The sequence below is a fragment of the Cetorhinus maximus genome, chromosome 27 (genome assembly GCF_964194155.1).
Source record: "Cetorhinus maximus chromosome 27, sCetMax3.hap1.1, whole genome shotgun sequence".
Taxonomy (NCBI): domain Eukaryota; kingdom Metazoa; phylum Chordata; class Chondrichthyes; order Lamniformes; family Cetorhinidae; genus Cetorhinus; species Cetorhinus maximus.
In genome coordinates this window covers 11,769,690-11,782,610 of record NC_135905.1, presented here as the reverse complement: position 1 = coordinate 11,782,610, position 12,921 = coordinate 11,769,690, and the positions used below count along the sequence as shown (strand labels likewise).

The window sequence follows — 12,921 nt, the reverse complement described above, 5'->3', positions numbered from 1 at the left end:
TACATAACAACTTATTACAATGAGCACAATATTCACCCAATAAGTAACAGTCCAATTGCATATTTTCCAAATCCAATGCATGAAATTTATTAACTCTTCTCTGTATTTCAATTAGCTGTCAAAGCCATATTTCCCAAATAATGTACATTATGCAAATACAATGTACTAGTTGAAGGAATAAAAGATTGAAATCAAGATGACATGATAATACAAGAGTAGGTTTGAGAAAAAGAAAAGTTATGCAAAAGACATTGCCAATTAGACAGTTCCTCTACAATTTTTCATTGCCTTCGGTAAATGTAAATATTTTATGTGGTTTCTGTTAATGAAAATCCTAAATATTATCCAGTGGTCATAATGAAGTAAAGTAAATTATAACAAATGGCTACTGCATTAATACTGAATAATTATGGTATCCCTGTGATGCCAAGTTCCTGGGTAGAGGAACACATAGTGCCCTTAGAGTGAGGAGGAAAAGTGTCAATGTTCCAAGAACATAAAGGTTCTGATGGATTAGAAACAGACTGGTGGAGAGAACAGACAAGAACAAGTGAAAGTTGAGATATTATCAACATAAAATGTTTTGAGACTTGCACAATAGCTGGCAACAGGTAGTGTTTATATACTGAAAAATATATCTACTTTACTTCAATTAATGTAATAAAAGGTGAAGGAACTATGACCTAGTGCTACCTAAATCTCTTTCTCACATAAGAAATCTAGCCCCTAATTAGCCCCTAGTCTGCTCTATAAAATAGAACATTGATCTGAACTGATATATTATCAGTCAAGGTGAGGAAGTTTTCCAATAAAAGACAAAACCCATAACCTTAAAAACACTGAAGTAGCTGTTGGTACAGGAGGACGGTGTGGTAACACACAGGTTGACAACCGCAATATGGCAAATCTGATTTCAGCTGCCCCAAGAGGGCGAGGAAGTCCTGTGCAGAACACTGCAGAGAAAAAAATCCTCAGAAGTCAATATGAATCACAGTCACCAAGCAAAAGACACAAAATGGCAATGGCTTATGAGTGTGGTTGTAAAATGGTGTGGGATGCTAGGGCAGAATGTGAAAGGGGGAGACCAATTTTTTAAAAATGGAAAGACTAATTTTAACAAATCAAAATGTCCTTTGCCGAAAAAGTGCCAAAGTTTAATAGGTAAGTTCCTATAAAACAGTTCACTTTGACAAAATGTGGGTGAGTAATGTAGTTGAAACATACCAAGGTTAAGTAAAAGTATCAGTACAAGAGTGAGATTACACCATTACGTTGCACACCAAAAGCAAGCACACTACACCGCCTGTCATAGAATAGTTATTGTGGACATCATCTCAAAACCAGACATAACAGTTTGCTTAACCAAACATGGGAAAATAAATCTTAAGTACTGAGTAAAGATGGGTCAGCAACAGAAATTTAAAACTTATGACAAACATTTTCCACAACAGTATTTTGAACTATAATTTTAGTGGACAAAAATATATTCAGATGAAAACAGAACAGTTAAATATTGATATGGCTGATAACCAGGGTGATGCATGACAGACTACCTAAAGCAACTCTGGCTTGACTGCCATATTTTTTAGGTGGTACAAGAGCGTGCCTTCTTTCTATTAACATAGTGAAGCAATCAGTGAAGTAGGTCTTTCAACCCATCAAGTTTCCCCAAGTTTACACATCAATGTTGTCTACCCCATTGTGCACCCTACCCCAGCTATTTAACCATTTGAGGGGGAAGGGCTGCATAAATAATCCCTATCCCCAAAGGTAATGAAGCAAACTTTTAGAACACTCAAATAGCTCCACATCAATATTATTCAATAAGATTAAAAGCAAAATACTGCAGATGCTGGAAATCTGAAATAAAAACAAAAAGTGCTGGAAAAACTCAGCAGTTCAGGCAGCATCTGTGGAGAGAGAAACAGAGTTAACGTTGAATCCAATATGACTCTTCCTTTGAACTCAGTTCCTGCCAGGCCTGCTGAACCTTCCAGCACTTTCTGTTTTCATTTCAAAATTATTCAATCTCGGTTTCCATAAATGGCCTCACACCCGTTCCAATAGCACAAATACCACTTCGATGTATTTGATCATTCTAGGTTCTCTTGATCTGATAACCTGCAAACCCCATTCCAAATAGATGTTTCTTAGCTCTGTTTTACTTGAAGTTGTTCAACATGGAACCAAAGGCACTTGCTGGGATCTGTTTCACAGTTCCACTCCTTTATGGGGGCACAAGGCAGAGGAAAATAGTCTCTAATCTTGCATCTTGATTCAAGGTTCTGAACATTAAACCTAGAATCATAACATAACCATCTGTATTAATTTGGCCATTTTACAGACCTGCACTATGAATCCTCTCAAATCATTTCTATCTTCCGTACTGTATGTCATTGTTCCCATGTTCATAACAGTAAGGGACCCAAATTATATGTCTATGGAAATCCAAAAGTTACTGCTCCCAGGTAGCAGCTTTAGTCCCATTTATTAACACCTTCTGTGCCCCACTGCCAAACTAGATTTTCAATCCAGCTCACTAATGTGTCATTAATTCCACAAATCCTAATTTGCATTAAATGCCTTCTGAAAATTAGGTTCAATGACCAGCACACATCCACTGGTTCAGTTACTGTCACAAAATAATTCTGGGAGATTACAGAAGCATCACCTGTCACTTCTAAATCCATGCTGACTACACTGTATGGACTTCCTGTCTTTTAATTGAGAACTGATAGTATCCCACATAATGCAATTAAGTATTTTCCTCATGACAGAAATTAAGCTCACTGGCTCTATAATTGCCAGGTTCATGCCTCACACACTGTCCTACATGCAAAATTTATTAAAGTAGGTTTCAGTGTTTTCAAAATCTATTCAATTCTATTCATTTAATAACTCCGCAACTTTACGGGTACAGATCAGTAACATTTACATCACAGACACAGGTTAGTTTAGCTTGATAGGTATATTCCAGTGTTTATACTCCACACAAGCCTCCTCCTATCAGCATATCCTTCTAAGCTTTCTCCCTGATTAACTTTCCCTTAAGTGCATCTGTGGTATTCACCTCAAGCACTCCATGTAGGAGAGAGTTTCACATTTGCACCATTCTCTGAGAAAATAAGTTTTTCTTGAATTCCTTATTGAATTTATTAGCGATTATTTTAGATTTACGACCCATAATTTTGGACTTCTCCACAAGTGGAAATATCTTCCCGTCAGCTCCTTCATAATTTAAAAGACCTCTTAATTTTAATGACCTTTAGCTTTTCTAGAGACAACATTCTGTTCAGTCTTTCTTCATATTTCCAAAATGGACTTGATCAGCCAATTGGAGTCATTCTGTGCCGTAATGACTCTATAACTCTCAGCTTGCTATCATCTTTTCTGCACTTTCTCCAGTGCATCTACATCCCTTTTGTAATATGGAGATCAGAACTGTGCACAGTATTCCAAGTGTGGTCTAATCAAGGTTCTATACAAGTTTAACATAACCTCTCTACTCTTCAATTCTATTCCTCTAGAAATGATTCCTGTGCTTTGCTTACACTTCATATGGTTTTGTTAACCTACTTTTAATGATTTGTGTTTTTGTTTAATGATCTGCAGCCATAGATCCCTCTTCACCTCTAATCCATTCAGACTTTTATTTTCCAATGAGTATATGATCTCCTTATTCTTCCACTATGCTGCACTATCTCACACTTAACAATACTGAAATTAATTTGCCAATTACAGATTAACAAACTCAAAATGTACTTTGACGCAGTACCCTCAGTATTAACTATATAATTTCCCACCACACCCTGACCCTCCCTCCCCCAATTTGGTGTCATTTACAAATTGTGATATGGTACTTATGGCTCCCAAGTCCAAATAATTATGTAAATGGTGAACCAGCAGTGGTCCCAGCAATTCCTGTGGAACACCACTTCCCATCTTCCAGCAGTCAGAGTAACTACCATTAACCTCTACTATTTTCTATTTTGCAGCCAGTTTGCTATCCATTCTGCTATTTATCCCCTAGATCCATATATTCTGACCTTTGTCATGTGTCCATTATGTGGTATGTTAGTGAAAGCTTTTTGAAAATCCATGTATATTACATTCCTTGCATTAGTCTTGTCAAGCCTTTGTTACTTCTTCAAAGAATTCAACAATGTTGTTCAATGTTGTTGAAATCCGTGCTGACTATTAATTTTATTTTCACTTTCTCAATGTTTGTCTATTGCATCTTTGAGTAAAGGTTGTAAAATCTTTCCTTCAACTGATATGTGCCATATCTTTTATGAAATATAGAAATACTTTTAAATAAATATAGAAATACCTTTATCTACCTGCTAATCCTCTGGTACTCTTTTTTATAAATAAATTTCCCTAGCATATCAATTATCTCCTTTCTATCTATCTTAAAATGTCTTGATATCCTTTTAGAACGCTTCTTGTAATGTCATATCCACCTGGTCAGTCTGCCTTGTTAAAAACTGAGGCAAAGTAACTATTCAATATTGTCATTTCACTATCAGCATGTGAATTTATTTTGTGCATCCCTTAGTGGTCCTATCCCAATCTTAAATTGTCCTTTTGTCATTTGTGTCTATGGAAAACCTTGCTACTCATATTTGTATTCCTTGGTGATTTCATTTTATCATTTCTTTCTGCCTTTTTTAAAAACTTACTTCTAAACCTTTTCATAATCTTTTATCATCCTCTCCTTTATTCTGTGTATTTAATATATGTCGTTTACTTTAGTTTCAAATTTACCCATATCTTTATTCTTTATTCCATGTGTCTCATTACTGGCTAATTTGTTTTTTTAAGCAGAATTTATATTTCTTCTGGACTCTATTGGTAAACTTTCTAAAATATTTCACATTGCTGTTGTCATTTTTTTAATTCCAGTTTATCTTCTCTCATTCCACCTTAAACCCCTCAGCTTTTTTCCAAATCTGTGTATGATCTCTGGCTTACTTATGTCTCTCTCAACTGTTATTTTAAACCTTACTATGTTGTGATCGCTGTTAAAGAAAATAAAGACTTGCATTAATATAGCACTTTTCATGACCACCACGGTTTAAAGCCAATGATGTACTTTTGAATTGTAGTCACTGTTGCAAGTAGGAAATGCAGCAGCCAATTTGCACACAGCAAGCTCCCACAAAAAGCAATGTGATAACCAGATATTCTGTTTTTGTGACAGTACAGTACTCCCTCAGTGCTGCACTGAAGTGTCAGCCTAGGTTTATGTTCAGGTCCTGGAGTGTGACTTGAACCCACAATTGTCTGACTCAGAGGTGAAAGTGCTAACCAGCTGAGCCAGGGCTGAAACACTATTTGCTCCCCTACACTTCCCTGTATTCTCCGTTGCCTACATAAATAGGTCATCATAGTCCTGCATTAAACAATCTTCTCCTCCTTCAAACTGGAAGCAAATAAGATCTTAAGCACACTTTTTTACTAAGATACATAGTTATTTGGGGCCAATGCTCACTGCAACAGCATTTCCACAAAAGCAAACCAAGGAATTCATACACCCCTTGTCCATTATTTCCTGTCGTCTTCAACAATATCTATGCTGGGACAGAAGAATCAGCCTACAAATTTTTTCTGCTAAAACGTGATCTCTCGTTTGGGCCCCTAAATATAGCGATGCCAGCCTTTATTATACGTGAATCAATCTGGCCGCAATTCACCAAATGGCAACAGTGCATCACAAATTATATCATCTGTCATAGAATCATAGACATTTAAGGCACAGAAAGAGGCCATTTGGTCCATTGTCTCCGTGCTGGCTGAATGAGTTATCCAGCCTGATCCCCCTTTCCAAGTCTAGGTCTGCTGCCTTGCGGCACTTCCAAGTGCCTATCTGAGTACTCCTTAAATGTGATCAGGGATTCTGTCTCTAGTACCTTTTCAGGCAGCAAGTTCCAGATCTTCCTCTGGATGAAAACATTTCCTCTCAACTTCCCTCTATCAATTACTTCTACCAATTACTTTAAATTTATGACTCTGCACCAATGATCTCTCTGGTCAGGAAAATAGGCCCTTTCTATCCACTCTATCTGGCCCCCTCAATTTTATACCCCTCAATTAAATCTCCTCTCAACCTCCTTTATTCTAAAGAGAACACCAGCCTATCTAATTAATCCTTACGGTTAAAATTTTCCAATCCTGGCAATATCATATTGTGTGATGTGCGATCACATGCTTCCCATAACGTAGTGACCATAACTACACACTGTACTCTTGCTGTGGCCTAGTGTTTTATACAGTTCTAGCATAACCTCCTTGCTCCTGTACTCTATACCTCAGCTAATAAGGTGGTTCAGAAGGCATACGGGAAACTTTATCTACTGTCCTGCTCCTCACTGGTTGGGGGGGGGGGGGGGATCTGTGGACATTCACTTCAACATCCCTCTGCTCCCCTACGTTTCTCAGTATCCTACCGTTTATCACGCATTCCCTTGCCCAAATGCATAACCTCACACTTCTCCACACTGAATTCCATTTGCCAATTTTGTCTACCTGACCACAGATGTCTTCCTGCAGTGAACAGCTTTCTTCCTCACTATCAACCACACTGTCAACGGGCCAATACTAATCTACTGCCTGCAATGCTTGCCAACTGGCTTCAGTATACTATTCGACAACCCAGAAGCAATTGTTAACCAACAGAAAGCCACAAGATTAGAATAGATAGATAACACAGACTAGTGTATGCTCAGAGGCTGATCAACCACACAAAACTCATTTCAAATACCAAAATATTCTTTGAACCATCTGATCAACATGTTTCCAAGTCCATGTAGAACTGATTGGTTGGTTGATTCTACTAATGTACTACAAAGTAGGAAAGCAGACCGTCATTAAGTCTTCAAAATGGCTTCATATCTTAAATACTAAAATAGCTGAATTTTTTTGTTGAATACCAAAGCTATACATCAAGGACAGAAACAAAATAAATACACAAGCTATATCATTAATATAAAAGTCAATGTAATATGAATAAGGAACACAACTTGCTCCTGAACAAGTTTCAATCGAAACGATGAAGATGGGTTCCTCTTCTAAATAGTCAAACTCTACACTAACGTATATGAGCTTACTCCAGGTGAAAGGCAGCCAAAAACCAGGCAAGCCCTTTCTTGAACAATTAAGTGCTTTATTCATATGTTTCACATTTATAGGCGCAGGCAGCAAAGCTCCTATTCCACAACATTTTTGTACCTTATTTGCTTACAAAGTTCAATGGCCCAGTTTCAAAAAAAAAATGGAAAGCAAGTAGGCTGCAAAGTAGCCCTGTATTCTCGAAAGATACATTTTAAGCATGATTATGAGTTTATGAGGCACATTCTTAATGTTGATCAGCATCTTCGATGCAGCCTTTAAACATAAACTGAAAACTTACACTTTTATGGCCATTTTCCTACATTCACAGAATCATTAGTGCAGAAGGAGGCCATTTAGCCCATCGAATCTACACTGGCTCTCTGAAAGAGTATTCTATCTAGTCCCACTCCCCCGCTTTATCTCCGTAACCTTGCACATTCTCTCTTTTCAGATAGCAATTCAACTCCCTTTGGAATACCTCGATCGAACCTGCCTCCAACACCCTCCCATGAAGTTCATTCCAGACTCAAACCACCCTCTGGGTGAAATTTTTTTTTTCCTCACCTCACTTTTACTTCTTTTTCCACAACCTGTAACCCCCTAGTTCTTGATGTACTCTTGAGTGGGAACAGTTTTTCACTATCTACCCTGTCCATACCCCTCAGAATCTTGAATACTTCGATCAAATCTCCTCTCAGCCTTCTTTTCTCCAACAAAATCAGTCCCAACCTCTCCAATCTATCCTCATAGCTACAGTTCTTTACCCCAGAATCATTCTGTACTCCCACCAATGCCTTCACACCCCTCCTCAAGTATGGCACCCAGAACTGGACGCAGTTCTCCGGATGAGGCCTAAACAGTGTCTTATAAAAGTTCAACATGACCTCCTTACTCTTGTACTCAATGCCCCTATTAATAAAACCTAAGATACTAAATGTTTTATTAACTGCTCTCTCAACATGCCCTGCCATCTTCAATGACCTCCGTGCATATACACCGAGTTCCCTTTGTCCCTGCACCTCCTTTAGAGTTCTCCCTTTATTTTATACTGTTGCTCCATATTCTTCCTGCCAAAATCAATCACTTAATCATTTATCAACCTTTAATAGGGGGAGGCAATGGCGTAGTGGTATTGTCGCTGGACTAGTAATCCAGAGACGCATACAGAAAAACATACTTGAGCTCATCCTCACCAACCTACCTGCCGCAGATCCATCTGTCCATGACAGTATCGGTAGGAGTGAAGACCGCACAGTTATCGTGGAGACCAAGTCCCCCATTCACATTGAGGATACCCTCCATCGTGTTGTGTGGCACTACCACAGTGCTAATGGGATAGATTTCGAACAGGTCTAGCAACTCAAGACTGGGCATCCATGAGGCACTGAGGGCCATCAACAGCAGAGTTGTACTCAAACACAATCTGTAATCTCGTGGCCCGGCATATTCCTCACTCTACCATAACCGTCAAGCCAGGGGATCAACAATGAAGAGTGCAGGGGGGCATGCCAGGAGCAGCAGCCTAAAAATGAGCTGTCAACCTGGTGAAGCTATAACACAGAGCAACTTGCGTGCCAAACAGCATAAGCAGCAAGTGATAAACAGGGCTAAGAGATCCCATAACCAACAGATCAGATCTAAGCTCTGCAGTCCTGCCACATCCAGTCGTGAATGGTGGTGGACAACTAAACAACTCACTGGAGGAAGAGGCTCCACAAATATCCCCATCCTCAACGATGGAGGAACCCAGCACATCAGTGCAAAAAGATATCGCTGGCATTGTAATGCTACAATCTTCAGCCAGAAGTGTCGAGTGGATGATCCAACTCAGCCTCCTCCAGAGGACCCCAGCATCACAGATGCTAGGCTTCAGCCAATTCGATTCACTCCACCTGATATCAAGAAACAGCTGAAGGCATTGGGCCCTGACAATATTCCAGCAATAGTACTGAAGACTTGTGCTCCAGAACTTGCCTCGCCTCTAACCAAGCTGTTCCAGTCCGGCTACAACACTGGCATGTACCCAGCTATGTGGAAAATTGCCCAGGTATGTCCTATACACAAAAAGCAGGACAAATCCAACCCGGCCAATTACCGCCCCATCAGTCTACTCTCCATCATCAGTAAAGTAATGGAGGGGGTCATCAATAGTGCTATCAAGCGGCACTTGCTTAGCAATAACCTGCTCACTGACACCCAGTTTGGGTTCTGCCAAGGCCACTCAGCTCCTGACCTCAGTACAGCCTTGATTCAAACATGGACAAAAGAGCTGAACTCCAGTGGTGAGGTGAGAGTGACTGCCCTTCACAGCATGGCCGCATTTGACAGAGTGTGGCATCAAGGAGCCCCAGTAAAACTGGAGTCAATGGGAATCAGGGGGGAAACTCTCCACTAATTGGAGTCATACCTAGCACAAAGGAAGATGATTGTGGTTGTTGGAGGTCAGTCATCTCAGCTCCAGGACATCACTGCAGGGGCTCCTCACTGTAGTCTCCTTGGCCCAACCATCTTCAGCTGCTTCATCAATGACCATCCTTTCATCATAAGGTCAGAAGTGAGATTGTTCGCTGATGATTGCACGATATTCAGCACTATTCGCGACTCCTCAGATACTGAACAAGTCCATGTCCAAATGCAGCAAGACCTGGACAATATCCAGGCTTGGGCTAACAAGTGGCAAGTAACATTCGCGCCACACAAGTGCCAGGCAATGACTATCTCCAACAAGAGAGAATCCAACCGTCACCCCTTGATGTTCAATGGCATTACTTTCACTGATTCCCCCAGTATCAAAATCCTAGGGGTTACCGTTGACCAGAAACTGAACTGGACTAGCCATATAAATGCCGTGGCTACAAGAACAGGTCAGAGATTAGGAATCCTGCAACAAGTAACCCACCTCCTGGCTCCTCAAAACCTGTCCACCATCTACAAGGCACAAGTCAGGAGTGTGATGGAATACTCCCCACTTGCCTGGATGAGTGCAGCTCCCACAACACTCAAGAAGCTTGACACCATCCAGGACAAAGCAGCCCGCTTGATTGGCACCACATCCACAAACATTCACTCCCTCCATCACCGACACACAATAGCAGCAGTGTGTACCATCTACAAGATGCACTGCAGGAATTAATCAAGGCTCCTTAGACAGCACATTCCAAACCCATGACCACTACCATCTAGAAGGACAAAGGCAGCAGATAATTGGGAACACCACCATCTGGAAGTTCCCCTCCAAGTCACTCACCATCCTGACTTGGAAATATATCGCTGTTCCTAAATCCTGAAACTCCCTTCCCCAACAGCACTGTGGATGTACCTACACCACATGGACTGCAGCGGTGCAAGAAGGCAGCTCACCACCACCTTCTCAAGGGCAACTAGGGATGGGCAATAAATGCTGGCCCAGCCAGCGAAACCCACATCCCATGAATGGATAAAAAAAATTCAAGCTATTGTATCTCAAAGAATAATTCTTTTCCTTTAAAAGCTGTAGTGCTACATTGGTATTGCTTCATGAAACTAATGCAAAAAATTCTACACAAGTGCAAAAATGTCACACCCCGCCTATCCACAGACCAGTCAGATAAGAAAAACGTACCAATCTGCTTCTGTTGAAAAATTTAAGGTAGACTAGTTTACAAGCACCTCAAGTCATCACAACCTCTTGTCTCTACCGATCATTATACATGAAATCGCAGTATTTCAAAATATTCAGAAAGATCAACGTTTTGAACAGCTCATATTACTTTTTTGCTATCATAGGAAAGTGAAATCACGACAGTAAAAAAAACAATAGAACATATTCACTCAAGGTGCAAATGTAAGCAGTTTGTGATAAAAAAATTCTTCTGTACCAAACATTTAATGCCAGGTATTAAATCTTTAAAATGGGTCCTCTTCCCTCACTCCCCAAAAGGCCTCAAATTGGGTTTATTACCGAAACTGCTCTACCAGTCAGTAATATTAAACGATTCCTCAAACGCAAGCTTTGTTTACAAATGGGAAAACTGACTTCCCTCCAGCAATCATGCAGCCAGACAACAACACTGGTGGTGCAGCGTGCAATTCCACGGCGCCTTGGAAAAACAAAAGCTGTATTAAGAGCACTTGACAACACCTATAAACATGCTTTTTGAAAAGAGACAGATGGTGTTTGAAACATACTGTAAGTCAGGAAATATTCACGGAACGAATATTTCACACAGAGGTTGCCAGTCACCTTTCCTGTATTAAAAAGGATGTGACAAATCTGTGCACTTGTGGTCAATATAAATTTGCAGAAAATGAATGAAACAAAAACTAAATTTAACCACATTTCCTGATTTGCACTTTTTTTTAAAATTTGGGGATAGATAACATAACCGTCACCATTATGATAGGATATTTAATAGCTACACATTTCAACGTTAAAAGGTCTATCAAAATCCCAGGACAGGGTATCACAATATACATAAAATTAAAGTCACCAGCCAAATTGTATCTGCCTTAAAAGGAATTGAACGTTAAACTTTAGAACTGCAATATTTCTGGGCCACTGGCTCTCTAAAACAACAAATGTAAAAAATATAGCACAGAATCCTAACGTAGCTCAATTAAAATACAGGACCAAACCGACAATGCATTTTACACCAGCCAAAAGCTCAACTACCACCTTCTGGGATAAACCATCTTTTTTTTTTATCTATCAATTCCACCTCAACACAACCAGAATTAAGATGTAATTCCCCTACCTAAGTTGCTGTTTGCATGCAATGCTGAAGAAACCCGCGAACAAAGGAATGGGGAAGCGAGGGGGGGGGGGGTGGCACAGAGAGGCTCGAATGGCAAATACGATCGATATCTCAACCGTGCAACGTTTAAATTAAGCAGCCCAGGACCTTTATCAATGAATAGTTTCCATTCGCGTCTCAAACAAGAACGGATTTCACGCAAAATCTGTTGCAAGCGTTAAAATATCTGCAAGCTAAAGAGAGAGAGAGCCCGCGATTTCTCTGCAATTATGGATTATAACCAGGCGTTAATTCGAAACCTTTTTTTTTAAACACAATAGCACTTCTCGTTGAGGCAGAGGGTCGACATTTTAGCATTTTACACCCAGGCTCGAATAAACTTGTAAAATATGTTTGGATTGGAGAGGCTGCTGAAATCCGGAGGTTTCCTTTTTACCTTCTGGTCAGACTGCAGGTGACAGGGTGTTTTCAAAGCAGACAAAAGAGCATCTTCAAAATGATGGGGCCAGAACAGGATGGAAGATCGAGGCACCAATAACCAGAGGAACGGGGCTGTCAGGACAGAGACAGAAAGGCAACACTCGCAACAAGATTGCAACAGCAAAGAAGCTCGATAAATCCCAAGTTGTTACAGTGCCCGAAATATATACGAATAGGTTTTTTTTTTAAAAAATAAACAAAAACAATTCGATCACTGTGCAAACCTCCTGCTTCGTCCTTGAATTGTGACTAGAGAGCTATTTGCTGCCCCCAAAACATAAGGCTGGCTGGATTGAGGCCAGTGAGCACAATTACCACAAAGAGTAAACATGTTGCAACTCATTAAAAGAACCGAATTGCGGCGACAGAAGCTATATGAGCTCTTTATATACCTGGTGAACCTCCCCCCCCCCCTCTCTTATTGCAACTGTGGCGGGGGTTGGCTGGGGTAGGAGAAACCAAGGGAGGGGGTGGTCTGCAATATTTGGGGACGAGGAGAAAACAGAGGCACCCCCATCCCAGGCAAGCTACAGAGCACGTGGAGGGAAGAGACTGTAAATATTGGAGGAGGGTGTGGGGGGAGGGGGAAGAGAGA

At 40.4% G+C, this 12,921-nt stretch overlaps 1 protein-coding gene across 3 annotated transcripts in view; it reads right to left on the bottom strand.

The window, feature by feature from the left end:
• mapk8a (mitogen-activated protein kinase 8a) overlaps positions 1-12,921 on the bottom strand; it is a 485,513-nt gene that overhangs the window by 76,613 nt on the left and 395,979 nt on the right. For 2 of the 3 annotated variants that reach the window (XM_078530729.1, XM_078530727.1), the window contains exon 1: positions 12,551-12,571. The exons of the other annotated variant lie outside the window; for it this stretch is intronic. The gene's annotated coding sequence lies outside the window, so the exon portion shown is untranslated. Of the gene's footprint in view, positions 1-12,550; positions 12,572-12,921 lie in introns of those variants that run through there. 3 annotated transcript variants of the gene reach the window in all.